Source organism: Haemaphysalis longicornis, unplaced genomic scaffold (assembly GCF_048455015.1).
Source record: "Haemaphysalis longicornis isolate Haplotype H1 unplaced genomic scaffold, Haemaphysalis longicornis Haplotype H1 scaffold_32, whole genome shotgun sequence".
In the NCBI taxonomy this organism is placed as follows: Eukaryota; Metazoa; Arthropoda; class Arachnida; order Ixodida; family Ixodidae; genus Haemaphysalis; species Haemaphysalis longicornis.
In genome coordinates, this window is record NW_027526343.1 from 1534671 (window position 1) to 1549049 (window position 14379).

Genomic DNA, 14379 nt, shown 5'->3' on the forward strand with positions numbered 1-14379 from the left:
GGCGCAACGCCAAGTTACACAAAATACGTTCTTCTTACTGGGCCATCGACGCTGTGACATGAACTGCCCAGTCCACGTTCTCTGGCAGTCCCTTGGACATTTTCGACACTCAGTTGTTATATTTGACTGCTTTTACATTGTAAACTGATCTTCTCAAGGCACCAGTCATGCCCGCCAAGCGTAGAAACGGTGTTTCAATCTACTGCCGTGGCAACGGCGCGATCACCGCCACCTCCACCACGTGCTGCCGATGCCTCTCCAGCCGAAGCACACACTTTCCCAGCTCACGAACCCACTAATTCCACCGAAGAAGACATCGACGCGAGTGTCTGCACTACAATTACGAGGAAAGGCAGACCAAACATTTCCACAGCACCAATCGGAACACTGAAGACCATCGTAATCAAAACGCCAAACACGCTCAAAATCACCCTGGTAAGGCCGTACGCTTCAGCTACAAACTTGGCACAAAACGAGCAGCAGGCGTCAACCCTCCATTTTTGGTACCGCCAGAATGTTATCCTTCTGAAGTCCTCCACTGAATTCATTGCCACAAAGCAAAGGTAGCAGCTATCACCACGTTGTCTATACAAGCATGCATTCACATCGTGAAAGCCTATGGGTCGCCCCCATTGTTTCGTGTGGTGGCGTTATTCACGGGATTGAGAAAAGATTTCCGTCGCCCAACTTTTAAAAAGCCTTGAATCGTGTCATGGACAATCCTGTCTGCCCTAATGATGTCGATGTTGACGACTGAGTCGATGTTAACGTTCGCGGACACCCATGTACCCTCCAATGTTCCCTTCCGCCACGTCTTGTATAGATGCAAACCTGAGAGACCCAATGCCCTGAAGTGCAATAGGTGCCACTATTATGGACATCGGGTGAGGAACTGCCCTCACCCTCCTACACCTCAACGCTGCCCAAGCTGCTCAATCAAGCTGAACAAACAGTATTCACCGCGTCGTTGCTCCTCCCATTGCTTCCGCTGTGGAGGAAACCATCCCACATTTGAAAACACCTTCCCCGTACAAGGCAGCAAGACCAAACGAGCAAGAAAGCCGCATACAAGTGCACGAAAAGTCCACGGAAGAAACTGTAAACCTCAAAACCAAGAGAACATAGAAAATCATCAATGTCCCGCCAGTTCACTCCAAAGCAAGCATCGCCTGCTTGGCAGATGTCATCTAGTCGCACCAACCAGACGCATGTGCAGCTCATGCAACCCCCCTAACCCTACAATCTAAGTCAGGCAGAAAATCTGCCATTGAAAATCTCCGGCCAATCTCTGCAACCTCTTGCCTAGAAAAGACCATGGAATTGATTGTTCTTAATCTTCTTGAGGCCTATTTTGGGCCAAGCGGATTTCTTTCCCCCTAAGCAAATTATTTTCCGCAAGGGTGTGTCTACACCCTTGCGGCAAATACTCTTGCGGAAAATACCTTTGCGGAAAATACTGCGGAAAATCTACCTCTTTTTTCTTCCTAGCTCACGACTTTGACCCTCCTCCTCCTTCCAAGGTACAGGCCATAGCGACTCTGGATGTCCGTGAAGCCTTCAAAAACCTTACCCATAATTCTCTCTAAAATATACTTGCCTCTGCAGGATGTGGGCGAAAAATGTACGGTTACATAGCGGCATGTCTGCGTGACCGCAAGGCGATGTTCCATCTCCCTGATTCGGTCTCCGATCCTCATGGCATCACGCGTGGTACTACAGAGTGTGCTATTCTCTCGCCCACACTCTTTAATCTCGGAATGGCGCCTCTTTCTAGTATGCTAGCATCGATCCCGAATGTCAAACATACATTCTACGCAGACGAACTTACTTTTTGGTCTCCTAGGTCATTGCCGGACACTTTGCAGCAAGGAATCGATGCAGCCAATAGGCATCTTGACAAAGTAGGCTTGTGTCCCGCACCTGAAAATCCGAAGTGGTGCTCATTGCGAAAACTGGCTATCAGCGCCAACACAACCGCCTCATCACTATCACAATGGTAGGTCACCCCATCACTCGCGTAATATCCTGCCTAATTCTTGGACTGCATACCTATGAGTCATCTAAGCAGCTAATACGGCTACAGCAATTAAAGTTTGCCATCAGCTTACGCATCCAGTACGCCGCATTTTTAACAAGGGGCTACACGAGGGTCAAATTAGGCAGCTCGTACATGCCTTAGCTATCAGTAAGATTCTTTATATAAATCCATATCTCTCTCTGACTTTTCTCCAAAGACAGATTGAGGTTGGGCTTCATACACTGTATAATACCGCCCTCAATGTTCTCATAAATACGTCCCTCATTGCCTTTACTCTACGGGGCTTTTGTTGCTCCTGGGAGATTTCATACAATATAAAGACCGCCAAATAGCGCATCTTTCCAGCACAAAACAAGGACACAGGATCACTCACTAAGTTGATCTCAAATCTGTTGAACTTCCGATCATCTTTCCTTATGCACCACTCCCAGATAAACTCAGGATGGCTCGCATCCCAAAAAACGTTGCACCTGATACCAATACAGGGAGATGATTTGACCGTGTACACGGATGCATTACGGACACATGTCGGAGCAACCGCCTATTCTATCGCAAGTGACAATGAAGTAGTCACACACACCCTTGCTCCTTTCACTAATCCCCCACTTACCGCGACTCTATAGACCCTCCCAATAATCAACAGTAATCAGGACCTCTTCTTAACACCCCCGAACTCCTCAGGACATACCATATACACTGATTCGATGCGAACTATTCGCGCAATTCACATGGCTTAGATTCCTGAAGAACTGCAGCATGATATGCGCAAAGCCTTAACAAAGCTACGTCCCCACGCTGTCACACTGAGGTGGATTCCTGGTCACGCAGGAATCCCAGGCAATGAGGTAGTGCATAGCTCCGCCAAGAATTTCTGCACCGGGCGCCTATAATTCCCTGGGCTTATCCACCGACGTGGGACACTACTCTCCACTACAAACAAGAAATAAAGCAACGCTACAAGAAGATCACAAAAACTTTTCGTACACTTCCTGTTTCCGACAAATCTCTAACAACCACGCAACTACGCATTCTTCGACGCATACAGTTAAATATCATCCTTACACCTGCTCGTTCCTTCCTCTACCTTATCTGACACTCACCAGCATGTCCCGATTGTCCCGAACCAAACGCTAATTTAGAGCACTGCATTTTCTCCTCCGCAACGCTATTCAATAGCCACATTTTCCACACCCTCCTACTTCAACGTGCCGGGCTTGGCGAGCCTCGGACCACCCCACGGACCCGTTGGCGTTGTTGAACCTGGCCCGGGACATTCTCGACTCTGAATGTTGAGTTTGAATAAAGTATTTGCCTTCTTCCTTTCCTCCACCCCACCCCGAACCCATGGTCGCCCTTAGATGTAGGGCAATTAAACGTTGCTTGAAGAGAGAACCGTCTGTAGATGTAGTGCCGGTTGGTGCTTCAGTAAAGAGGCGGCACGTAGTAAATTACTCGAATTTCATTGCTTTCCAGTGTTTCATCTACTACATAAACTAACTTTAAAGTCCAATTCAACTCAGCTAAACGTGAAAGCCAACGCCCTCGCGGCGAACTTAATTGAAAATCTGAGCGACCGGAATGCGATAATCGCGCAATTGTATAGACGTCGGCTACATAAAGCCAGGTATCCAGCAGCGATTTGAACTACGGGAAATCGCTTTTTCTTGCTTCATCATCGACGTCGTCATCATTTGCGTTTACACTATGTGAATTTGGCATTCCTTCAGTGTGTTTTGTTTATGACACCGCCATCATTGCGACCAAAAAAGCTTCGCTGTAAGAAGCAGGCATGCACCATGCTTAAAGTCAGCCGTTTGAATGAGAAAGTCAAGGCGTAACACTACACTATTATGACAGACACTCCAAACCGCTTCCAAAATTGCAGTGCCGTCGGACCTATCTCACCGTTGACTTCATCGCTGAGTTGAAGGACGTCGAATGGCCCTCGAGACTCTGGGCATAATTTAACACACCCCGGGAATTTTTTCATGTGTTGAAATATGTACATTAAATGCGCAGGACACGAGGAAAAGTCAGTGCCTGTTTCTCTGTTATTCATTACTGTCTCTCAAGAAAATAGCTGATGAATACTTATTTAACACACTAATTGTGGTCTTCCAACCAATCAGCGCACGAAAATCTCTATGCTGCGAAAAATATGGAGTGATTGTCGCAGAGAATACACACTCTAGGTTTCCCGTTTTTTCCTTTCTTCAGGCTTTCACCGTTGCGCAATGTCTGTCACCGGTCTCCTCAGCACGGGGTCATCAGTTCGGTGGCCGCTCAATTTAAGCTTTCGGTTATACAGTTACCCACGGATGTAACGAACCTGCATTATTGAATTCCTGAATATAACGAAGTTTTTCAATTCGCCGTTGCCACTCCCATTGAAGCCCATGTGTTTGCGACCTCTTTGTAACGAACGCGCGCGACCGTTAACCGTGATGTGACGAAATCGCTACCCAGATGAGTCATTGTATTTCCTCTTTAAAAAAATGGCTGGAGAAATAATCAATGCAGCAAATGTCGCCCGCACCGAAAACCATACGATGCGTTTCCACGCGTGAGTTCGAGGTCGGTGAGGGTTTAGGCTTGCCGGTCGTTCCTGTAGTCGCGCGTCATCTCTGGGGTCGGTTCATCCGTAAGGAGGTCTCCTACCAGGATACGAAGACGTTTGTCTTTTAAAGACAAGCTCGCAATTTGAAATGCCTACTCCTCCTACGAGGAAGAAGAACGTCTTGGGAACGTACAGTATACCGGCTAGCACCCTCTGAACTATTTCGAGTGCAGAAAAGAGCACCAGGTTCGCGAAAGGGCGCCCTTTCAGAATACGTTCGGTGCTATAAAATGCACTAGTGCGCCGAGAAGTGTCAAAGGGAAAACGGAATACCTTAATTACGCTTGTGGATACGGCGTAAAACAGTGCTTGTCTTTGACTGAGAGCGTTTGAGCAGAAGCTTAGGGCATGCTCGCTGTTTTTGACTGTATCGCCCGCTAGGCAAACTTCCAAATAGTAGAGGTGAGTCCGAAGACGAGTATATATTGAAATTGTGCGGTTAAAGAAATCCCAAGTCTCTTTAAGAAAAATTCTAACACCGACGTTCTAACTTCCGCCGACGTATTCTACCTGCAACCGACGTATTCCATGTACTTCTCGCAATTTGAGTTTAGGTCAAGACACAAAGAAGGCATTTTTTTTTCGAAATGAGCCAGATCAACCTAACGCGATTTTCAGAAACAAGCGGAAGTTTTTTTACCGCACCTAGTTGCATTGCTGGCACAGCTGTTATATCATATGTTTTGCATGTTGGGTTGGGGAGGTTTATTGTCCCATGTAATTAGAAATCATGCCATGAATTCGATCAATATTGCGGTGATAAATTTGGAATTCGGCTACATTGAATTTAAACACTCAGGTTGATGTGGCATTCTTATGAAAACTTTGATTAAATTGACTTTAAAGCATGGTGCGTTGAAGCTTTGGAGAAAAGGGCATTAGCAATATGGAACAAGATTTCAAGAACATTAGAAACATAAATGGAGAGCAGGTGAGTCCTCTTGGCACTATCAGCAGCTTTTTTTGAATTCTCCCCTACGATAAGTTTCTTCTGCACGCCTGAAGGCACTCAACAAGGGTGCAAGGTATTTATCTCTTTGCAATGAATTTTCAAAACGCTTCTCAACAAGGCTGCTTATATCTTCTTCATTGCCTTCACGAAGGGATTCCTACTCTCCGGAGGTGGGGGGGGGGAGATTTGATGGAGCTTGCAAGCGGAGGGTATTTAGTTAAGTACTAAAATAGTAAATATGGGAGCAAAAAATAAATATAACCATGGTATTCTGTAGGGATAGGTGAGACGAAATGGAATCATTGTTTCACATCTGTCAGTTTCATTTTGTTCACTCCTTCTTCCGTTCATTTCGTCGTTGAGATCTGGAGGCAGATTTTTCGCCGATCTGCGAATTGCTGTCTGAACTGATAATAGGGCAGCTCCAAAAACATTAAAAAGACTTCCAAAAGCACCCACAAAACAGTCTTAAACGTCGATCTAAAAGCAAAATCTTCAGCAAGGTGTGCCGCAAATATTTTTCATTTTTACCCATGTAGACCACCTGCTTTCGCCAGTGGCCCGAATCATCTAGCCTCGGCTTTCAATTCAATTTACGCTCACCATTCAAAGCGATGGATGGCGCTTTGATTCTTCTAAGTCTGATGTATGCCTTGCTCGAGCCATTATTTATGCGTGGCAGCGCACGTTCTTTTCACGGACAACCTACTGCAGTGCCCTAGGTTCTGAACATCCTCGTGGGCTGACGCGTAGCGAGTAAGAGAAAAAAAATGAAACGATCTTCAGGAGAAATGTCGGTTGACACGTTTGTTGTGAGCCTAAATTACGCTACTCGAGTTTGCGTTCTTGCAGACCCGAGTCTCAACTTATGATGTAATTCCTACCTGGCTGCGACAAAAGAGATATCTCTTTACTAACTCAAGGGAGCAAAAAGTTCAGATTCAATGCAAGCATCTAGAAATAGTTATTCCTGAGTCACCAGTACAAAGAGCGTCGCTAAAGGGACACTGGCTGTGCGTCCCATTTTAAGCTTTCGCGTGTTGGGCAGCTCGAGCGAGCCAATACTCTCTTTGTATCCTGACATAGCAACGGTCCGGTTTCACCTGCCAATGCGTGGTGCTTTATTATGGGGTGTGGGTGAGCGGCGAAATTAACAGTCGCTGATCCTCCAAAGCAGTGTCTGTTGTTCTGTTGCTGCTTATCTGCGTTTCACATCACAAATAGTAGTAAGCTGCGAATTCCGCGGAAGCTGCAATATCCGTAAAGGTGGTTTTAAAGAAGCCCGTTTCTTGATGGCTGCTTTTGTGGCATAAAATCTTCATTGCGTAGAGATGATGTCAAGCGCATGTCCCCTCCATTGAAGGTAATCCCGAACATATAGCCTTTTATGCTAGAGTCACCGATTCTGGTTTTTCAGCAAGACACCAACGGCAAGATGGAGCAACGAAACCAATTCCGCAGGTTTCTGCCCGCTTCGTTGATATTTTGTCGAAAGAAGATAGTTTTTTGACGTTCCTGCTACGTAACTGCGTCTCCTCTGTCAACGGCCCACATAGGACGCTGCTCTCCTGCCTCAATCCTCACTTAATAAACACAACAAATTGTTTCGGAATTCAATTCAAATTGCTCCTACACGCTTCCACCACACCATCAGTTGCGACATTCTGGGCAGTTGTGAACCAACAGCCCAGGTTTCCAGCGCGAGCCCTTTTGTACCATGGGGTAGAGTGTTGCTTTGTACGAGTTGTTTGTTTTGGTGAAATATTGCCTGCCACGCGTTTATTCTTTATTTGCTACAACCAAAATTGCGCCCCGTCTCATAGAGCCAAGAAAAGCACTGTTAGTGTCACTTATGTAATAATGTTTTACCTCAAATATCCCTCATGTGTTGTTTTCGTTTCGTAATGGCGAATGTATGTACTGTGACAAATATGAATGTTATTTCAATTGCAAATTGTTTCGCCGACTAATTGTCTCTTTAAACCGTTGTTTGAAATTTTCACCGGACGGGGTAATCCAAAGAGAGACACACAGACGCAAAGGCCGACCAACACGCGTTTGTGTAGCCTAGGAAATACTGTCTTGTTTAAAAAAAAGAACTGAAACACAGCCAGGCGTTCGCACGCCAACGTGTATTTAGTCGTGGTACAGTGACCTACAATCCTGGCGCTTGCCGTGACCTCTTAAAACGATGCTCCGCATGGGAAGCCGCGGCAACCCAATTCGGTTAATGATTGCGAAGCAACTATCAATTTTCGCAACCAAACTCACATGCTGTAGTAAAATATTCGGCTAAGCTCGTGTCTCTCCAGCTTGACAGCTTTCGCCAGGCTGTGCTGCACAGCTGTAGGCTGTGCGGCAAAGTCTGCCCCTTACAGACCCCTTACAGAATTTTCTGCCGAGAGTAAATACTTCACGACGCTTTATCAGAGCCATCCTTAGGACCAGATATTAGTGAGGAGGCAGAACCTATGGCCAACGATACAAGGTGGAAAGAGAGGTGAATAGGTTTGGAGCCACCAGTTCTTGCTCATACCTAGCCCGTGTGAAACATTTATTCAGTCACTGTCTTTGTTACACGGGCTAAAGTTGTCTTTACAACTATAAGTATTTTACCGGCGTATTTGCTACTTAGATTGCAATAAATATGTTAGTTCCTTAAATGTTTTTCGTGTTGAATTCCCCAGTTAAAGGTCATTTCGGTCTTTTTTGTGGTGGTGCTTCGCAGTCGTGTTTCCACAGGAAATATTAACGAGGATGTCGCGATGATGAATGTCCGATGAGAATTGGACACCTCGTTTTCTCTAGGTACTTATAACAAGTACACAACTGCATTATGTTATAAGGTTTCGTGAACGCACCTCCCTGGTACAAAATATTCATTTCCTACACTTTTAAGCATACCAGATTCACGACGTCCTCTCATTACTACGGTGCAAATAAAACTGCAAGTTTGGAACTCAACTCCAACCCAGAGCTTTCAAACGCGGGCGATATGTTTGTTCCTAAAATAACTACAGGTTACGCCTCGTTTTGGCTTGCTACTGATAAGATGTACACAACTGCATTAGGCTATATGGTTTCGGGAACGTCCTTCCCTGTTAGAAAATATTCATCTCGTACACTTTTAGGCATACCAGATTCACAAGGCCCTCTCATAACTACGGTGCAAATAAAACCGCAGGTTTGTAACTCCACGCAAACCCACACATTTTCAAAGCGGGTGGTATGTTCGTTCTTAAATTAACTACCGGTTACTTACAATAACTGCGCTCTTACACACACTTCTTGTGATATTAGGGTAAATAAAGATCTCACCTCACTTATTCGTAGGAATTCCGCACTTTCAAAAGCATCATTAGCTTTTATATTCAAAGGATATGAAAATGCTCACATAGAATACACTTTCAAATGCATCATTAGCTTTTATATTCAAAGGATATGAAAATGCTCACATAGAATATTTTTTGCTACTTCAAAATAGGATAGTAACAACACACGCAATGCTTACTTAACGGTAACCCATTTTTTCAGTCGTGAGGGTAACAAAAAGCGTTAATTGTGTATCTTGGTGAATTAGCGTTTATTTATTTCAATAGCCCTTGTATTGTAACAAAGGAGGGCAAGGCACTTTAAAAGCGCTGAAAAAATTGCCAGATTCGGGCGACCAATTCAATCTGTCGGCTACCGTGTTTGTCCGCACGTCACTGCTTCCAGAGAGTGTAAAAGTGACTTGTAGTTGAGGAGCGAGCAGGCTATAAAAAAGGGCACAAATTCTTATGGCGGTACGTTCATCGCAAAAATATGACAAATTGTTGGAACAACAACAAGATTACAGAATTACCCGAGCGACGGTGAACATCTGGCGAAGTGTTCGGTAAAGGGCACTTTAGGTTGCTGTACAAACAGTGTTCAAGCAAACGGCAGTGTTCATGAGCCGGTTAATGTCATGCGAGCTTGTTTTAGAGAGCTTTTATATTCCTGCTACGTCAACTATAAGTCGACGTAGCAGGAAAGCGACATGTCAAATGGGACGTCACCCAGTAGTCACCAAACTAAAGGTGGTCAGCAGCTACTTATGTGTAACCGAGCTGCTTCAGCCCATTACTCACAAAATATTACTGTCAGAACGAAAGCACTTCAAAAAGAAGAAAAAAAATCCAAAGCCGTTCCACCATCAACAGTTAATCGACAGACTAGCTGCAAAAGCGCTGTGATCTGAAAACGGCAGCCACAGGTACTTTCGTGTGTCTCTAATATACACTCATCCGCCTGATTGCAACTGCAGCAACGTTCTTAGAAGATATGGTATCGATGGACGTGCGCTGCTAAATGTTTGGTCGGGTGGGATTGGTGTGGCGAGCCAAGTCAAATGCCTCCAAAACAAAACCTGTAAACCACTTTTTTTCAGGTGCTTGAACATCCGTGACAGTGTCGCCAGTGTGTCACAAACTGCAGGCCATGCTCTCCATTTTTTAAATTCGGGTGGCCGACATGACGGCCTCCCGGACGGAGTCGGCCATTTTGCGACGTGCTGTGGAATCCGGGGTCCCCCTTCGGCTCGGTGCTCACGTTCTTTATTTCGCTCTGCCAGCTCCGAGGACAATGCCAGCTGCGGCATTCCAGCGTGCAGGTGCAGACGGTGACGTCACGATCGCTGACCCGGACGCGCGCGTGCGATCGTGGCGAGTTGCCGAGGGCCCCGAGAGGGGGGAACGGAGGAACAATGGGGAAGACGTCGGAGTGGGTCTACGGGACTGCCGGCGGAGGTTATTTAGGCGAGCGGAAGCGGTCACTGGGGGCAGTCGGCTGGAGATCCTTGAACGTGCGACGCGGGGAAGGATCCGGGGGTGGCGCACTTTAGCAGAAGTACGTCGGTAGGCTCGCGAAATAACAACTACGGCCTAACGCTCGAGTTCTCCCGTCGCCGCGAGTTCAATGGCCGCACCCCAGAGCCCCGAAGCACGTAAGCGGCTGCCCGGCGAGGCCGGGCAGCCGCGTGGCGGTCAGCGCCCGCTAAGCTCAGAATCCCGCGGGGGAGAGAGAGATAGGGGCCCATGGCTGTCTGGCATGCTGTCCACGCCGTCGCATGTGGGGTTCAGGAGTAATATGGCCGATTGTCGTTTTGTGCCCCCTCCGGAGACCTCTCAGGCGAACCGTTTTTGCCGAGAAGTGCAACCTGACTGAGCATGCGGAGTCTGCTAGCTACAGCATGAGTGTTTGTATAGTCGGAACACATTTTGCATGTCTGCTTACGCTGTAGGTGTTTTTTGTTGCTGTTGTTGTCAGCGTACTGCCGCTTTCGTCCCCGAAGCAGGCGAATGAAGTTTCGGCGTACGATGAATTTTTGTCGTGTGGGTGCGTACGGGATGACTTTTTGAGTGTGGTGCGCGTCCATTCTTTTCGTGAGTAGTGGAGCGCACGCGTGTCTTGTAAGCACGTGAAAGGTATTTTAGCGGAGGATGCGTTTGTTTTGGGAAATTTTTGCGAGAACGAAGTGTGCAATGTTTCTTGTTTTCTGTATTTTCGCGCATGTGGACTTAGAGTGCATCAGTGGCGAGCGCCCACGGTGCGTGGAGAACTCGAACAGTTGTGTGAGCGATGTGGTAGTGCGTGAACTTGCGCACTGCAGTCGACCGCAAGTACTCTTCAGGTGGGAGCGTGCTCATATTCGTGAGTGCCGTTTCAACGATTCATCGGAGCGGTGCGACCAAGAGAGACACTGACTCGTCCCGAACATTTTCGTTACTTTTCCTTATTGCCTGTCTAGAGCAGTGCGTATATAGTGGTGGCCTATTGTTTGTGTAGGTTAGAATATTCTGGGAGAACATTCTTTAGGAGGGAGCAAGTGTCACAAACTGCAGGCCAGGCCCTCCAAATTTTACATTCGAGCGGCCGACATGATGGCCGCCCGGATGGAGTCGGCCATTTTTGCGACGTGCTGTGGAATCCGGGGTCCCCCTCCGGCTTGGTGCTCACGTTTTTCGTTTCGCCCTGCCAGCTCCGAGGACAATGCGAGCGGCGGCATTCCAGTGTGCAGGTGCAGAGGATGGCGTCACGATCGCTGGCCCGGACGCGCGCGTGCGATCGTGGCGAGTTGCCGAGGGCCCGGAGATGGGGGAACGGAGGAACAATGGGGAAGACGTCGGAGTGGGTCAACGGGACTGCCGGCGGAGGTTATTTAGGCGAGCGCAAGCGGTCGCTGGGGGAAGTCGGATGGAGATTCTTGAACGTGCGACGCGGGAAAGGGTCCAGGGGTGGCGCGCTTTAGCGGAAGTGCGTCGGTAGGCTCGCAACACAACGAATACGGCCTAACGCTCGAGTTCGCCCGTCGCAGCGAGTCCCATGGCCAACCAAGTGCCGCACCGCGGAGCCCCGAAACACGTAAGCGGCTGTTCGGCGAGGCCAGTTCCACCTCGTCCTGATGTTCCGCCGGTGAATCGGCGGGTTCTCCTTCCCTTGTAGAGACTTTCTTTTGCCGCGCCTGCCCTTATAATTGCTTATTGCGTCAGATTAAGTTATCCGCCTCCTTTGGGTTTCTTCTAGCGTCAGTTGTAGCTAACGACCTGAGAGTTGGTTTTTTGTGTGTTGGGTGTCGTAATTTTCGTTACCAAGGGTAACGATGTTTGAGGGCATTTCACGTGTCGGGTACAGCTTGCAGAGCTGGTAGATTTTTTTTTATAGTAAGTGCTGTTGTCCGGGGGGAATGATGTTTGTTCCCTAGAGTGTTTTGCGTGTTGCGTACGTGTTAGTATTTTTGGTTGTTGTTGCATTGTCGAGGTTTAGACAAGTGTTTTCCTCTAGAGTGTTTTGCGTGTCGCGTACAGCTGTCTGAATTATAAGTTCGTGGTCGGAGGTTAAGGCGTAGGCCATGGCGGATCAAGTGTCGTCATAGTGGCCACCCTGTGTATTTGGGTTTCTTTTGTTGTTTTACTATCTGGCTAGCGCCGTGCGCTAGGCTCCCAGCGCGCGCATGCGCTTAGTGTACGGCAGATTAGTGCCTGCGTGCACAAGGCCGTTGGCAGCGTGAAGGCTTCTTTTTCTTGTGTCAGGCGTTGCCCTGTAATATTTTGTTCTTGTAGCAAACCTATATAATAAAAACACAGTCGAGCATCTCCGTTGAGATTTCATTCACCCCAGCAATCTCGGCACACGTGAAAACGCACGGGCCGGCCACCCTGCAAAAATATAAGTACCTGTTGCCTTGCGCCCTTCTTTATTGGTTTTTGCTAGCGGACGCAATTATCCCGGGGAGGGGTTTGTGACAAGGTGGCGTCAATAGCGATAGCATCTTCGCAGTTAACAGCCATTTGAGGAGAATCCAAAAGTGATTAAGCACTTCCCGATCGTCATGAACGCGAAAAAAATTTCAACCCATCGCCTCCTGGATTTTTTCTATGCTAACTGCATCAGCCCTTTGGTTGTGGCGTTGGGGTTCTTATTGCTGCCTAGAGCGCCGTTACTTCAGCGGTCCCATTCATTGGTTGCCTTGGCAAACAGCCACAAGCCGCTCTCTAATATAGTTATGCGTGGGACATGACCGAGGATCCCGGTTATTCTCTGGACCCAACTTTACGGCATGTGGGAATTAGGCGTCCCACTCATTCCCATTTTAAACTGGGCGCTGAGTTTGACATTGAAAGAATACAGGACGCGATGGTCCACCTCAACGCCTGAGACGCTTGGAGTCTGAGCACCTTCCGTCCTCGAAGGGGTCGTCCTCTTGCTAAGGACAAGATTTCACTTTAAAACCAAACCTTTCTTAGGGGGACCAATGGTGTCATTCAAAAAGGGAATGCGTTTTTTCATAGACAGGTTGGTCGACCGAAAAGCTCTTATAAGGTGTCTGGAAACAATGCGCATGCGGGAAACCGAGCTTCCATTATGTCAAAGCACGGGCCATGCAGAAAAAAACGATCTATTTATATTCGAAAAATTCCGTTTTTTATAGTGCCCCCACGCTTACCCGGCAGCAAACGATGCCGCAATCACCGTGAAATTAATCAATCTAGGTTAAAATTTCGATTTACACACCAAATCATGTGTTTCCCTCACGTCTGCCAACAAGCTACAAAGGCTGACGTTCCAATAAAGTTCTAGGGTGTCATTAGCTCTGTAGCTTTGCTTACCTTCAGTCCTCCGAGATTGCGCTACCAAACTGAGCCACAGATCATTGTCCTCCGTTGCTTTGTTTTTGACCGTATTCGCACCTGGCTTGTTTTTTTGAGGGTAGAAAGTTATCGTTTCGTGAAACATGGGGTATGGTACACAAACAAGGACACAGAAGACAACGTCCCTTATACGAATCGGCCAGTGTCATGTAAGACAACTCAAAAGCGGCTCACTGCTGTGCAGCTAAAACAAGCATAGTTCACCCAGTACCAACAGGAGTGCTGATCGGGACGTCTGTGTTTATGTTTATTTTGGTGACATTCATTGTTTACCCCACCATTCTTGGTGCTGCAAACTAAATACCCAATTTATTTAAGCGCAAACAGCTTGTTCGGCAAGCTTATAAAGTCTGCCTATTTGGCGTTTTCTTTTCTGGCCTCTGCCAGTCACACAGCCGGGCATACGACATCATAGGTTCTGTTGAGGGAAATGAGCTGGTGGTTCGCTTGGCCATTCCCTTTTTTCCTAATTATATACCTTATTAGAGCGAAGTGTGCGTTAAACATGGTGTCAGTATGATTCTGATAACGCACTCTTTCTTATAAATCAAACTCGTTTTTTTTTTTCTGTATGGCCCTTAAAAAATCCCAAAAAGCAATT